Genomic DNA, 13,434 nt, shown 5'->3' with positions numbered 1-13,434 from the left:
ATTTGTTCAAATCTATAAATAAAAAACATTACATTCAAAGACTTTATTTTTCATGAGAATAATGAACAATAATCCAAGCTTACCATTTCACAAGTGGCCTTTTCCAATTGCATACTTCGATGAGCACATTCCAACCTTATGATTTCCAAGATTTCATCAAAAAAGAGGCAGTTGGGAAGAAGAGAACCACTAGACTCCCTACAACTCAGGCTCTGATTATGTTTACAAATGGTTTATACCCATGGACAAAGTTGGAAGCCAGGAAGAGGACGGATCTCTCATTAAATTAAGTCCTAAACCCCTAAGGGACCAAGAAGTCTCTACTTACTTCCCAAATCCTGGGTTTTCCTTCTATGCCGTGGACTTAAATGCACCCAGGGTAAAAACTCTCAACTTTCATTATAACAATCATCTGTGGAGCTACTTATTTATTTAAATTAAAAAGTTGTTTTTTATTTGGATATGATTGACACACAATGTTACATTAGTTTCAGGCCTGTGAAGCTTTTTAAAAACATGGATGTTTAAACTCCACCCCAGATTGACAGAATCAGAATCACTGCGGAGGCCCAGACATCAGAATAGAGTTCCACAGTTGACTGACACTGATATATATCCAGGCTTGAGAACCACTGGTCTATGATGGAGAAGAAATCCAGAACTTCTAAGGGATGACCTTGAATGACAAGTGACAGGATTGGGGACTGTGCAGATATGTTAACTGGGAAAGCTGGATTTGCCCAATTATGTAGTCTAAGCTAGCATTATTCCCTACAATTTGGTGTAGGGAAGGGGAGTGCGAAAAGAAAGGAAAACGAAAGTAGTTTGGGTTAGATGTAACCAGAGGTGCAGAGGTGGAACTAGAGTCAAAATCTAGGACTCAAGATCAAATTCTGACTCTGCCAAATGCTCGCAGTGCAAACTTGAACAAGTCACTTAATGTCTCTGAGCCTCCTCATCTGGAAAAATAAAAAGGTCATGGGATTGCTGTGAAGACTAAAAGTATATGAAATGACTCTGTAAATTATTATGTACTAGACTAGTGTTTTTCAAACTATGGGCAACCACCAAGCAAAATAGTAAGAAATAAATTTAGTGGGTTACAATCAACATTTTAAAAACAAAGGGACAGGCACTTGGCTGGCTGAGTCAGTAGAACATGTGACTCTTGATCTCAGGGTCATGAGTTTGAACCCCAAGTTGGGCACAGTCATCAAAAATGAAATAGAACAGGGATGCCTGGGTGGCCCAGTGGGTTAAGCATCCAGCTCTTGTTTTCAGCTTGGGTCATGATCTCACGGTTCTTTAGTTCAAGCCCTGTGTCGGGCTCCACGCTTGCAGCACGATGCTAGCTTGGGATTCTCTCTCCCTCCCTCGCTCTCTGCCCCTCCCCTGCTTGTGTGTGCTCTCTCTCTCTCAAAATTGATAAACTTAAAAAATGAAACAGAGCAGGGGCACCTGGGTGGCTCAGTCAGTTAAGCATCCGACTTCAGCTCAGGTCATGAGCTCGCGGTGAGTTTGAGCCCCATGTCAGACTCTGTGCTGACAGCTCAGAGCCTGGGACCTGCTTCAGATTCTGTTTCCCTCTCTCTCTGTCCCTCCCCTCCCTTGCCCTCTGTCTCTCTCTAATATGAACATTAAAAAAATTTTTTAAATAAATGAAATAAAATAAAATATCTGGTTGAAATTCTGTTTCAGAAGCTTCAGATCTTTAGATTTTTTTTTTTTTCCAATTAGTAAAGCCCAGTGCCTACTGCTCTATCATCCTGATAAAAGCCTGAAGACTTATTCTCTAGAGAGGGTTAAACAAGACATTTCTAGACAGGGACATACCAGAAACAGTAAAGGGAAGAGCATCATGTTGAAAATGGAGAAATTAAGCAAGCATATTGAATAAGAGCTCCCAGCCTTCTTGCCCCAATTTTCACCAATCAGGAGGGAAATACAGAAAGGATCCTGCTTTGAAGATTCTAACTAGACCAGGGAAAAAACCTCAAGTAGTAATATTGGGGTTCACTAATTGTCACACCAGATCCACCTACAACAAAGTTAATCAATTCCCCCCTCTTAAAATTAAGCAATTAAGGATTACTAGATGTCTTAGAGAAACCTCCAATGTGAAGGAATCAAAACCAAATAACTACCTGTAGAAAAAAAAAAAAAGTGCATCTAGAAGAAAGGGATTATGTAGAACAAGAAAATATTAAAAAGACATGATTTTATATGTGGAAATGTTTTTTGAGGAAACAGAAAAGCCTGTCCTAAATTCATGTGGAATTCCCAAGGGACCCCCAAATAGCCAAAACAATCTTGAAAAAGAACAAAACTGGAAGACCCATGCTTCCTGACTTTAAAACTTACTACAAAGCTGCAGTATTAACATAAAGACAGATATATAGACCTGTGAAACAGAACAAAGAGCTCCAAAAGAATGAGATCTTGCTATTTGCAATAACATGGATGGACTTAGAAGGTATAATGCTAAGTGAAATAAGTCAGAGAAAGATAAATACCATAATTCCACTCAAATGTGGAATTTAAGAAACAAAACAAATGAATAAAGAAAAAAGAGGAAAAAACACTCTTTTTTAAAAGATTTTTTAAAAATGTTTTTCAATTAATTTATTTTTTTAATTTATTTTTTAATGTTTATTTATTTTTGAGAGACAGAGAGAGACAGAGTGTGAGTGGGGGAGGAGCAGAGAGAGAGGGAGACACAGAATCCAAAGCAGGCTCCAGGCTCTGAGCTGTCAGCACAGAGCCTGTCGCGGGGCTCGAACTCACAGACTGTGAGATCATGACCTGAGCCGAAGTCCGCACTTAACCAACTGAGCCACCCAGGTGCCCCATTAATTTATTGAGAGAGAGAGAGAGAGAGAGAGCACAAGTGGAGGAGGGTCAGAGAGAGGGAGAAAGAGAATCCCAAGTGGGCTCCGCACCTCCAGCAGAGCCTGACATGGGACAAGATCCTACAAACCATGAGATCGTGACCTGAGCTGAAATCAAGAGTCAGATGCTCAATTGACTAGGACACACAGGTGCCCCAAAAAACCAGACTCTTAAAAACAGAGAACAAGCTGGTGGTTGCCAGAGGGAAGGTAGGGGGAGGAGGAGGATGGGTGAAATAAAGAGCCTTAAGAATACACTTTACCATGATGAGCACTGAATAATGCTTAGAATTATCGAATTATACTGTACACCTTAAATTAATATAACACTGTATGTTAATTACACATCAATTAAAAAAAAAAGAGAGCCCAGAAATAAACCCTCCCATATATGGTCAAATGATATTTGACATGGTGCTAATAAGACATTCAATAAAGAAAGGACAGCCTTTTCAACAAATGGTGCTAGGAAAACTGGATCTCTGCATATAAACAAATAAGCTGAACATTCCCCTCAGAATTTAACTCAGAATGCATCAAGGCTCCAAAATTAACTCAGAATGCATCAAGGCTCTAAAATTTAAAACATGAACCAAGAAAACTCTTACAAGAAACATAAGACAAAAGCTTCATAACATTGAATTTGGAAAAGATTTCTTGGATATGACACCAAAAGCACAGGTAACAAAAGAAAAAACAGACTGGACTTCTTGAAAATTAAAAAATTTTGTACATCAAAAGACACTATCAACAGAGGAAAAAGGCAACCCAAAGAATAGGAGAAAATATTTGCAAATCACGTTATATGATAAGAGATTAATATCCAGAATATATAAAGAACTCCTGAAAGTAAACCATCAACAAACCCAATTTAAAACCAGGCAAAGGACTTAAAATGACATTTCTCTAAAGAAGATAGACAAGTGGCCAATAAGCACATCAATATGCTCAACACACTAATTATTAGGGAGATACAAATTAAAACTACAATAAGATACCAACCCATACCCATTAGGATAGCCACCATCAAAAAAAACAGAAAACAAGTGTTGGCATAAACGTGGAGAAATTGGAACCCTTGGGCACCACTGGTGGGAACGTAAACTGTACAGCCACTGTGGAAAACAGTATGGTGGCTCCTCAAAAAATTAAAAATAGAATTACCATATGATCCAGCAATTCCACTTTTGGATACATACCCAAAAGAATTGAATACAGGCTCTCAAAGAGTCTGTACACCCATGTTCACAGCAGCGTTATTCACAATAGCTTAAACATGGAAAAAGGGAGTGCACTGGTGGATGAATGGATAAGCAAAATGTGACATACACATACAATGAAGTATTATTCAGCCTGAAAAAGGAAGGACATTCTGCAATATGCTACACCGTGGATGAACCCTGAAGACACTCTGCTAAGCGAAATAAGTCAGTCACAAAAAGAATGTTGTGTGATTCTTACATGATGTCAAAATCATGGAGACAAGAAAGGAGAAGGATAGTTGCCAGAGGTTGGGGGGAGAGGAGAATGAAGAACTCTTATTTAATGGGGTATAGAGGTTCAGTTTTATAAGATGAAAACAGTTCTAGAGATGGATGATAGTAGGCAAAGGACTTAAAATGACATTTCTCCAAAGAAGATATAGAAGGGGTGCACAAGGTTATAAATGTATTTAATACTGAACTGTATGTCTTTAAGTGGTTAAGATGGTAAATTTCATGTTATATATATTTTACCACAATAAGAAAAATTAAAGAAAGAAACACCTCAGGGAGCTTGGGTGGCTCAGTTGGTTAAGTGTCCGACTTCGGCTCACGTCATGATCTCACGGTTCATGAGTTCGAGCCCCGCGTCAGTCTCTGTGCTGACAGCTCAGAGCCTGGAGCCTGCTTCACATTCTGTGTCTCCCTCTCTCTCTGTGCCACAACCCCCCCCCCCGCCCCCGCCTGCTCATGCTCTGTCTCTCTGTCAAAAATAAATAAACATTTAAAAAAAAAAAAAAATCCTGAGACTAGATGGCTTATGGTAGCTTTAAAAAATGACAAATTGACAAGAGAACTGTACCCTTAGAGCATACATACTAAGATTGGTTGGTCGAACTCGTAAGAACTTGTGCCCTATCAATCAGATCCATGTTCCTTGTGTTCATGCAATGTCTTTACATAACTATTTGTCATAGTTTCCCATCTATTTAACATCACCTTCACATAGTCTATTACATTCAAATGGTGAATACTAAATTACAAAATTAATGAAACAAACAAATAACTAGTTAGGCAAAAATCTGTTGAAGTGGAAGATCAATGAAGACTTCCTTTAAAATTGTTAGTCACCTCCACAGGTATGGAAATTTCTTTATCAAGGGTTTGGGAAGATACTCGATGCATAGCTTTTATCTTTATTAACCTTTAAAAGCATGTTAGGTAATAATATAACCTCCTTTTTTTTCCCTGAATTGTAACAATACTCCTCCAATTAGAAATACTAAATCCCAGGGATGCCTGGGTGGCTCCGTAGGTTGTGCCCAACTTTGGCTCAGGTCATGATCTTGCGAGCGGTTTGGTCCTGCTTTGGGCTCTGTGCTGACAGCTCAGAGCCTGGAGCCTGCTTCAGATTCTGTGTCTCCCCCTCTCTCTGCCCCTCCCATGCTCATGCTCTGTTTCTCTCTGTAGCGTTAAAAAAAAAAAAAAAAAAAAAAAAAAAAAAAAATTTAAAGAAATACTAAATTCCAATGTCTAATTCCAACAATTTTTATTTTACTTCTTTCTTCAACCAGTACTATTAGAATATTAGCTACCAAAAAATGTTTTTAAAGAAAGAAAAACACTAGCCCTAACCTGTTAAGCCAGTCTGTGTGACAGGTAAAAAAAATTCTCCTAGTCATTGAAAAGAAAATAGAACGTTATATGGTGATCTACACCTGAACCTGTTCACAAAATTTAGAGAGGTGAGTATCAGATGAGAGAGTTCTGAGGCCACCTTTCACAATGCCAGTTCTTTGACATAAACTAGTCATCATCTGAACTCTAAGTTCATTAAACCAAATGCCCCCATTTCTCCACCTTTCCTTCCATTTTAAAATAATTGAATCTTATGCTTGATGCATTTCTATTCTGCACTGGTAATTCAAAACAAAAGTTCTGCAACAGAAGTAAAAGACTATGACAACTTTCATATGCCCACTTTACAATGTTTGTTAATTATTCTTGGATTCACAACAGTCCTCCTGTTATTAGAAATGAGGAAACTGAGGCAAGAGAAGGAAGTGAAAAGAAACTTGCTAGCAAGTTTTGTAGCAACCAGGCACCCACCTGGACACTGCAGCTGCTGTCCTACTCTATTGGACTACAACCCTTTCCTTAAAAGTGCCTGTCAGCGCATAACTCTTTCTCATCACAGACAGCCAAGGCATCCCCACCAAGAAGTAATAGACAAATCAAAGAACTCCTTCTCCCTGAGGAAAAGAAACCACACAACCAAAGCCAGTAACCTTCCCAATCTGCGCTTTGGATTGGGAAATTAAAAAAAAAAAAAAAAAGAATGAATGAATGAATGAAAAAAGAAATTCAGGGGACCAACTTCTCAGACTGAAGACCAAGTTATTAGGTGTACTCCACATACTGGGAAATTACAGAAACACTGCTTAAGTAGAGATAAAATCAGGAAGTCCTCGGGTCTTCTGATTTCCATCCTAAACTTAGAGCCCAAAACAAAAACAAAGCAAAAATACCTGAAATTAAAGTCTTTTCCCCAAATAGTTGTATTCTTATATGCTAATATAAAACCCATAAGACCTACAGAGGTCCCTGATATTTACAGCTGATTCCAAGTGTTCACTGGTGTTTACGTCCCATCTCCAAACACAGAATAATGTTGGCACTGACCCAGGCAGGACCTCCACGCACATTTCCCTCTGAAATCATTAGCTTCACATCCACTTTCCTACGTTCCATCTCCGATAGATTCCCTTGGTCAGGATGGCAAATGGAGAGGAGAGCAACGACAGGCTTGTACTTTCACTACGTCTCTCACAGAAAACAATAAAATCTCAGGAGGAGGAGCTGGCAAGGGACAACTCACCTGGCCCCGGCTCCCACCACGATACAAAGACACAGCGAGAGCAACAGAAGCTCTGCACCCCACACCTCACTCTGCGAGAAAGACGACTTTCAACGCAAGTGGACCTAATCCTCAACATCTCTTTCCCACGTGGGTCTTCTCCCTCTCCTGAGCACTGGGTCAGACTGGAGAGCGTCTGGAAGGAATCAAACCACGCCAAGGATAGGGAGGAGGATGGTGACGAGCTCCAGGCAGACACCCCAGTCCCTCCTTAGAGGCCCTGGGCTGTACGACTCCAAGTTCCGGGGTCTGAGTTCCCACCACCCACCCCGAGACCCCAGGCCCCTCTGCGTCTCCCCCAGAGGGAAACTCAAGGGCCCAGAGCTGCGGAGAGGGCTGGGCTGCCCAGCACAGGTCCGGACGGGATGGAGCCCTGGCCCGCGTGCTGGCGGGAGGCGGCCCCGGGCTACCGCCGCCCCTCCCCCGGCCCCAGCCTCGCCAGGTCGGATCACCGGCCCTGGAGCGGCTCTCACCTCACCTCAAAGCGGAGGCGTCGGTGGTCCGGCGGCCCGGGGAAGCCCCTGCGCAGAGGCGGTGGAGGACGGGAGGAGAGGCCGGCAGCTCCGGCGATGGCTGACAGGCTCGCAGCACCAGGCCGGCCGGGCACACGGGGAGGGGCGGGGCTTCACGGGAGCCGGCCCCGCCCCGGCCCCGCCCCTGCCTCCCACCTCAGCGGGCGAGCCCCATGAGGCGACTACGTCCGGGGTTACTCCGGGCCGTTCACCTCCGACCCCGCTCCCCGCTGCGGCGCGGTGTGGCCGGCCTCGAAGAGAGGCGCGGGCCCCGAGGACCGCGCGACAGCCAATGAGAGGAAGGCTCGGGGCGGGGCGACGTGAGGCGATGCAGATGGTCCGAGCGCCGCTCTGCCATTCGGGGCCCAGCGGCGAGAGGGCGGGCGGGTCCCGGGCGGTCGTGGCGCCCCAGGCTCACCCTTCACCGCCCCCTTTGGTGGGGGCGGGTGCAGGGCCGGCTGGCCCTTTCCGCCTGCCGGAGGAGGAGGGGCGGGTGGGGGAAACGGCCCCACGTGCACCTCCCAGGAGGGAGAGAGGTTCACGGGCCGCAGAAAGTGAGAAGCCAGCCAGCTTGCAGTACTGGAAGGAAGTCCAGCACCAAAGAGGACGGAGCAGAATACGTGGTGTTCGGGCCCGTAAAGACCTTATCGTTTTCAATACTAACCCCTTGAAGAAGTGGGTATTGCATGCATGAATTGCCCAGGATCACACAGGCTAGTTTTCCAAGTTAGTACAGAGTACAGGCTAACCCCTACTCTGGAACAACATAACCAGCCCATTGGCTTGCTAGGCGGCCCCAAAGCAGCGCACTCCAAAAGACTCTGAGGTGCAGGATCCTGGATTATTGAGGGAAAGCCTCAGTAAAGGAAGCTCAGTAAGAAGGCCAGAGTGCCAATGGACAACAGTTCTTTCTGCCTGCCTTGAGCAGGGAAAATAAAGGGCAATAAATTCCGGATTTCTCCGGTTAGAGCAACCCCCCATTGTGGTTCCGCCAAGTCATTGAACAGAAGCCAACCAGTTCCTCTACCTTTACCAGTTACTTCACAGCCACACTTTCATGGTGGCTGTGTGTTGAAAAGTAACAGTTAAGAGTTTCAGTATATAATACAACTATCAGATGGAAGAGAAAGAAAATTGGAGAAAACTGCACTTCAGAAAAAAAGGGGTGAGTTTAACCCCTTACAAGAATTTAATGAAGCACCCAGAGTACTTGCCTGATCTTTACACAGTCTTGTGCTAAAGGTCAAGAGAAGGACAGTGAATGATGATTTGGTGAGAAGAAGCTCTATGCCAGAGGGCAAAAAGTACATAGGATAGGAGTACACACTGAGGTCAGTTCTTGGGCTGAAGCAGAGGCAGAAAGATGGGAAGGTTCGTCAACAAGGGACAATATTCACCTAGGACTCCTCATAATACCACTAGGTGGTAGCTTCTCCAAGAGTTTACCAACCTACTTTAATAGGAACTGGAAAAAGAAATTTGGAAACATTTGGACCTTACAGAGCAGTGAGCCATTTTTCACAATGACTGTGTCTGTCGTTGGATGCATCTGTCAAGGAACAGAGATAGGAAAATTAGAACTTAAAGGTAAATGAGCATAACTTCCTGGTTTTAACGAGATGTTTGACTTGACTGGGGGGGGGGGGGGGGGAAGGCCCCAGGAAGAGGGAAGCTTTGCCTCTCTTGGAAAGAACTAAAAATCTTGAGGCTGCCTCTTTTATTTTTCATATACCTTTCCTATTTCTAAGTAATAGGAACTCTGCCCCCAAGATTCTTTCTTAGTGGTGTTGCTGTATATCAGCCTTAGGAGCACTGCAAAACCAGGGGGTTAACTCTCAGGAACTTCTGTGAAACTTCAGCAAGTCCTTACATATCCTGCTTCTCACCTCACTGACTATTTGAAGTAACTGAGCTCTGAGAAGAACCAGACAAGGAAAGGCCTGATGAAAGAACCACAGTGGAAGAAAATGAAGGATGAGTTAGGATATATACCAAGACCACTTACATAAAATCTAGTTATTATCAAATATTAAGATGTGTAGGCAGAGAACTAAGTCTTTAAAATAATGCATCTAGAATTTCAACAGCTCCTCAGTGTTGTGTTGTTTGGTGCATGCCACAACCTGCTAGTTTAAGCTCTTTAGAGCTGTTCCATGAGCTCTTGCCACACAAGCCATTATAATCTGTAAGAAGTGGAGGAGGAGAGCCAAAGGGTGGAGAGAGAACTTACTATACAAGACTAACAGGTGGAAGAGAAGAGAGTGAATGGAGTGGCATATTTCTAGAAGCTGAAACTAGACAGCTATAATGGGCTAAATTGTGTTCCAAAATTCGTATGTTGAAATTCTAACCCCCAGTACCTCAAAATGTGAGTATTGGGAATAGGGTCTTTAAAGAGGAAATTAAATTTTTAAATGGGGTCATTAGGGTGAGCCCTAATTCCAAATGACTTTTGTCTTTATGAGGAAAGGAGTGGTGCCTGGCTAGCTCAGTCGGTAGAGTATGCGATTCTTTTTTTTTTCTTTCTTTTTTTTTCTTTTTTTTTTTTAACTTAAATCCAAGTTAGTTAGCATATAGTGCAACAATGATTTCAGGGATAGATTCCTTAATGGAGTATGTGATTCTTTTTTTTTTTTTTTTAATTTTTTTTTAACCTTTATTTATTTTTGAGACAGAGAGAGACAGAGCATAAATGGGGGAGGGTCAGAGAGAGGGAGACACAGAATCTGAAACAGGCTCCAGGCTCTGAGCTGTCAGCACAGAGCCCGACGCAGGGCTCGAACTCCCAGACTGCGAGATAATGACCTGAGCCGAAGTCAGACGCTTAACCGACTGAGCCACCCAGGCGCCCCGGAGTATGTGATTCTTGATCTGATCTCAGGTTTGTGGGTTCAAGCCCCACGCTGGGTGTAGAGATTACTTAAAAATAAAATCTTTGAAAAGAAAAAGAGATTAGGACACACGGACAGAGAGAAAACCATCTGTGAATCACAATTGATGAAGCACTTACCAGAATTGTGGCTTTTATGCTGGAGAAGATGGCTATCTACAAGCCAAAGAGAGAAGCCTCAGAAGAGACCAAACCTGCAGACACCTTGATCTTGGACTTAATAGCCTTCAGAACTGTGAAGAAATAAATTTCTGTTGTTTAAGCCACCCAGTTGGTGATACTTTATTATGGCAGCCCTAGAAAACTAATAGCTCCCAAGTGTCAAATGGCTTCCAGGTCTTTCAGGAAGGTTACATAAAGGTATCAGGGACTTATCTTGAGCATTCCAGCTACCTTCCAGCCTTAAAGATGGTCTCTCTTCCTACTCTGGGGAAAGTAAGAAAACTCTAAGCAGTTCCTGTCTTTAAGGTGATACAGTCTAGTTAGGAAGACAAAACTAAACACGAAAACAGTGTCTATGTCTTGCTCCTTAGATGATAGCCATGTGAATTTTATAAGAGCCATAGATGGGAGAGGATAAATTCTCAAAAATGAGTAAGACTTGGGGCACCAGAGTGGCTCAGTTAGTGAAGCTTCTGACTCTTGATTTCAACTCAGGTAATGATCTCAGAGTTTGGGACCCCCACGTATGGTGCCACACTGACAGTATGGAGCCTGCTTAAGATTCTCTCCTTCTCCCTCTGTCACTCCCCCACTTGTACTCTCTCTGCCTCAAAAATAAATAAATAAACATTATATAAAACGAGTAAGCCTTGAAATATATAAACAGTAGGTGTGTCAATGTCCAAGGCATTTTGGCACTTTATTTTCAATTCTATTTCAGTTTAGGGCAGTGTTTCTCAATGTTCCACTGACCGCATGAAATAGAATCACTAGATGCTTGTTAAACTTCAGATTCCCAAGGTGCCTGGGTAGCTCAGAGGCCACTCTGTTCCGTTTGAGCATCTGACTTCCGCTCATGTCCTGATCTTGTGGTTTGTGGGTTTGAGCCCTGTATTAGGCTCTGTGCTGATGGTTTGGAGCCTGGAACCTGCTTCGGATTCTGTCTCCCTCTCTCTTTCTGCTCCTCCTCTGCTCATGCTTTGTCTCTTTTTCTCAAAGATAAATAAACACTCAAAAAAAAATTCATGGAGTGCTTTGTTATCCAGTCCTGAACACCTGTGCTGAGAGCTCAGAGCCTGGAGACTGCTTCGGGTTCTGTGTCTCCCTCTCCCTCTGCCCCTCCCCCACACATGCGGGCCTGCGCGCTCTCTCACAAAAATATTTAAAAAATTATTTTTAAAATTATTTTTTTAAAAATGAAGACTTTTTTAAAAATTAGTAATTACTCAACCTGAAGTTTGAGAATAATAGTTTAGGGCTTATCATTATTGTTCCCCTCTGCTGCCAGTGTCTCTGTTAAATAGCAATGCCTCCTACACCTGCACTTCTAAGACAGGAAAGTCTATCAGGTCAGGCCAGAGTTAAACCAAGGGAGGAAAGAAAGTGCCTTAATGGGAAACTGAACAGTGAAGAGCCCACCTGTTCTGGTGGTTGGCCACGGTTCCAAATTCCTTAAGTAGCAAGGTCAGTGATCAACTTTTAGAACAGAGGATAGAGGAAACACTGAGATATTATTTCCCACTGACCTCCGTTATATAATGTATTCTCTAACCTGGCTTCTAGTTCTTGCCATACCTATTCTTTTTTTTTTTTAATATTTTAAATGTTTATTTATTTTTGAGAGAGAGACAGAGCACAAGTGGGAGAGAGGCAGAGAGAGAGGGAGACACAGAATCAGAAGGAGGCTACAGGCTCTGAGCTGTCAGCACAGAGCGGGCTCAAACTTATGAGCCATGAGATCATGACCTGAGCTGAAGTCAGAAGCTTAACCAACTGAGCCACCCAGGTGCCCCTTTAATTGTTTTTAATGTTTTTTATTTTAGAGAGTGAGAGAGACAGAGCATGAGTGATGGAGGGGCAGAGAAGAGAGGGAGATACAGAATCCAAAGCAGGCTCCAGACTCTGAGCTGTCAGCATAGAGCCCGATGCGGGGCTGGAACTCACAAACTGTGAGATCATGAAGTTGGATGCTTAATGAACTGAGCCACCCAGGTGCCCCAGACTGCCATATCTATTCTTACCTTGGCTGACGTCATCCTTCCTACCTCCTATTTTCTGAATCTTTCTATTCCTTGGAAGTCCCATATTCTGTAAGATCTCTTTTACTTCTCCAGCTTCCACTGATCTCTCCTCTGAATTCCTGTACCAGTCTGGTCACGACCACCTGGTTCAGCACTTATTTGGCTATAATTTTCTATGTGTATATTGGTTTTAGCTCTCCGACTGAATTTTAATAATCTTAAAGGCAGAGAGCATTTCTTATAGTTTGGTACTCCCCTCTATAGCTCTTAGAGTAGGTGTAGGTTATAAATATTAGTAAGTACTTCACTGACTGAAATAAAGATTAGCTCTGTACCTGAGAGGCCACTTTGTTCCAGCTGTCTGCTTATCCGTCTTCATGTCACCTCTGGGAGGCAAAGACTCCAGTAAGGTACTTGGCTTTTTTATAGATGGACAGACTTCATCAAGAAAGTCGGTGCCTTGACCAGAATTGTGGCTCCAGTTGTGAGATAAGGGAAAAAGGCATAAAAGCCTTATCTGAACACTAAGGAACACTACACTTCTTTGTTCTGGTCAGCCATTCAGGTTCATCCAGACTTAAGAGCCTGAGGGAACTTCACACCATGAAGTCAGAAAATGTCCTCAGGGAAGCCACTTTATAAGTCTGCTTCTGATGATGAAAGGTAGGATTACACAACAAAGAACATAGTTCATAGTAGAGATTCACCACGATGTTTTCACATGGACACTTGGGTTTTCACATGGGTACATGGGTTTTCAAAAGGCATTTCAGTTGTTCCTCCCTCCTTGTCATCTAGTCCTGAACACCTAGTCTCTATCCATATTTGGTAGTTACCTAACC

The 13,434-nt window shown here is 43.0% G+C and overlaps 1 protein-coding gene across 5 annotated transcripts in view; it reads right to left on the bottom strand.

The window, feature by feature from the left end:
- The window catches only part of ACACA (acetyl-CoA carboxylase alpha), a 277,071-nt gene that overhangs the window by 226,297 nt on the left and 37,340 nt on the right, over window positions 1-13,434 (bottom strand). Inside the window, exon 1 of one of the 5 annotated variants that reach the window (XM_042967664.1) lies at window positions 10,530-10,642. The exons of 2 other annotated variants lie outside the window; for them this stretch is intronic. The gene's annotated coding sequence lies outside the window, so the exon portion shown is untranslated. Of the gene's footprint in view, window positions 1-7,485; window positions 7,655-10,529; window positions 10,643-13,434 lie in introns of those variants that run through there. 2 more of the 5 variants (XM_042967668.1, XM_042967665.1) reach the window with 2 other exon arrangements.

This window comes from Panthera tigris, chromosome E1 (genome assembly GCF_018350195.1).
Source record: "Panthera tigris isolate Pti1 chromosome E1, P.tigris_Pti1_mat1.1, whole genome shotgun sequence".
Classification (NCBI taxonomy): Eukaryota; Metazoa; Chordata; class Mammalia; order Carnivora; family Felidae; genus Panthera; species Panthera tigris.
The sequence above is the reverse complement of the archived record's forward strand: the minus strand, read 5'-3'. Positions and strand labels throughout refer to the sequence as shown.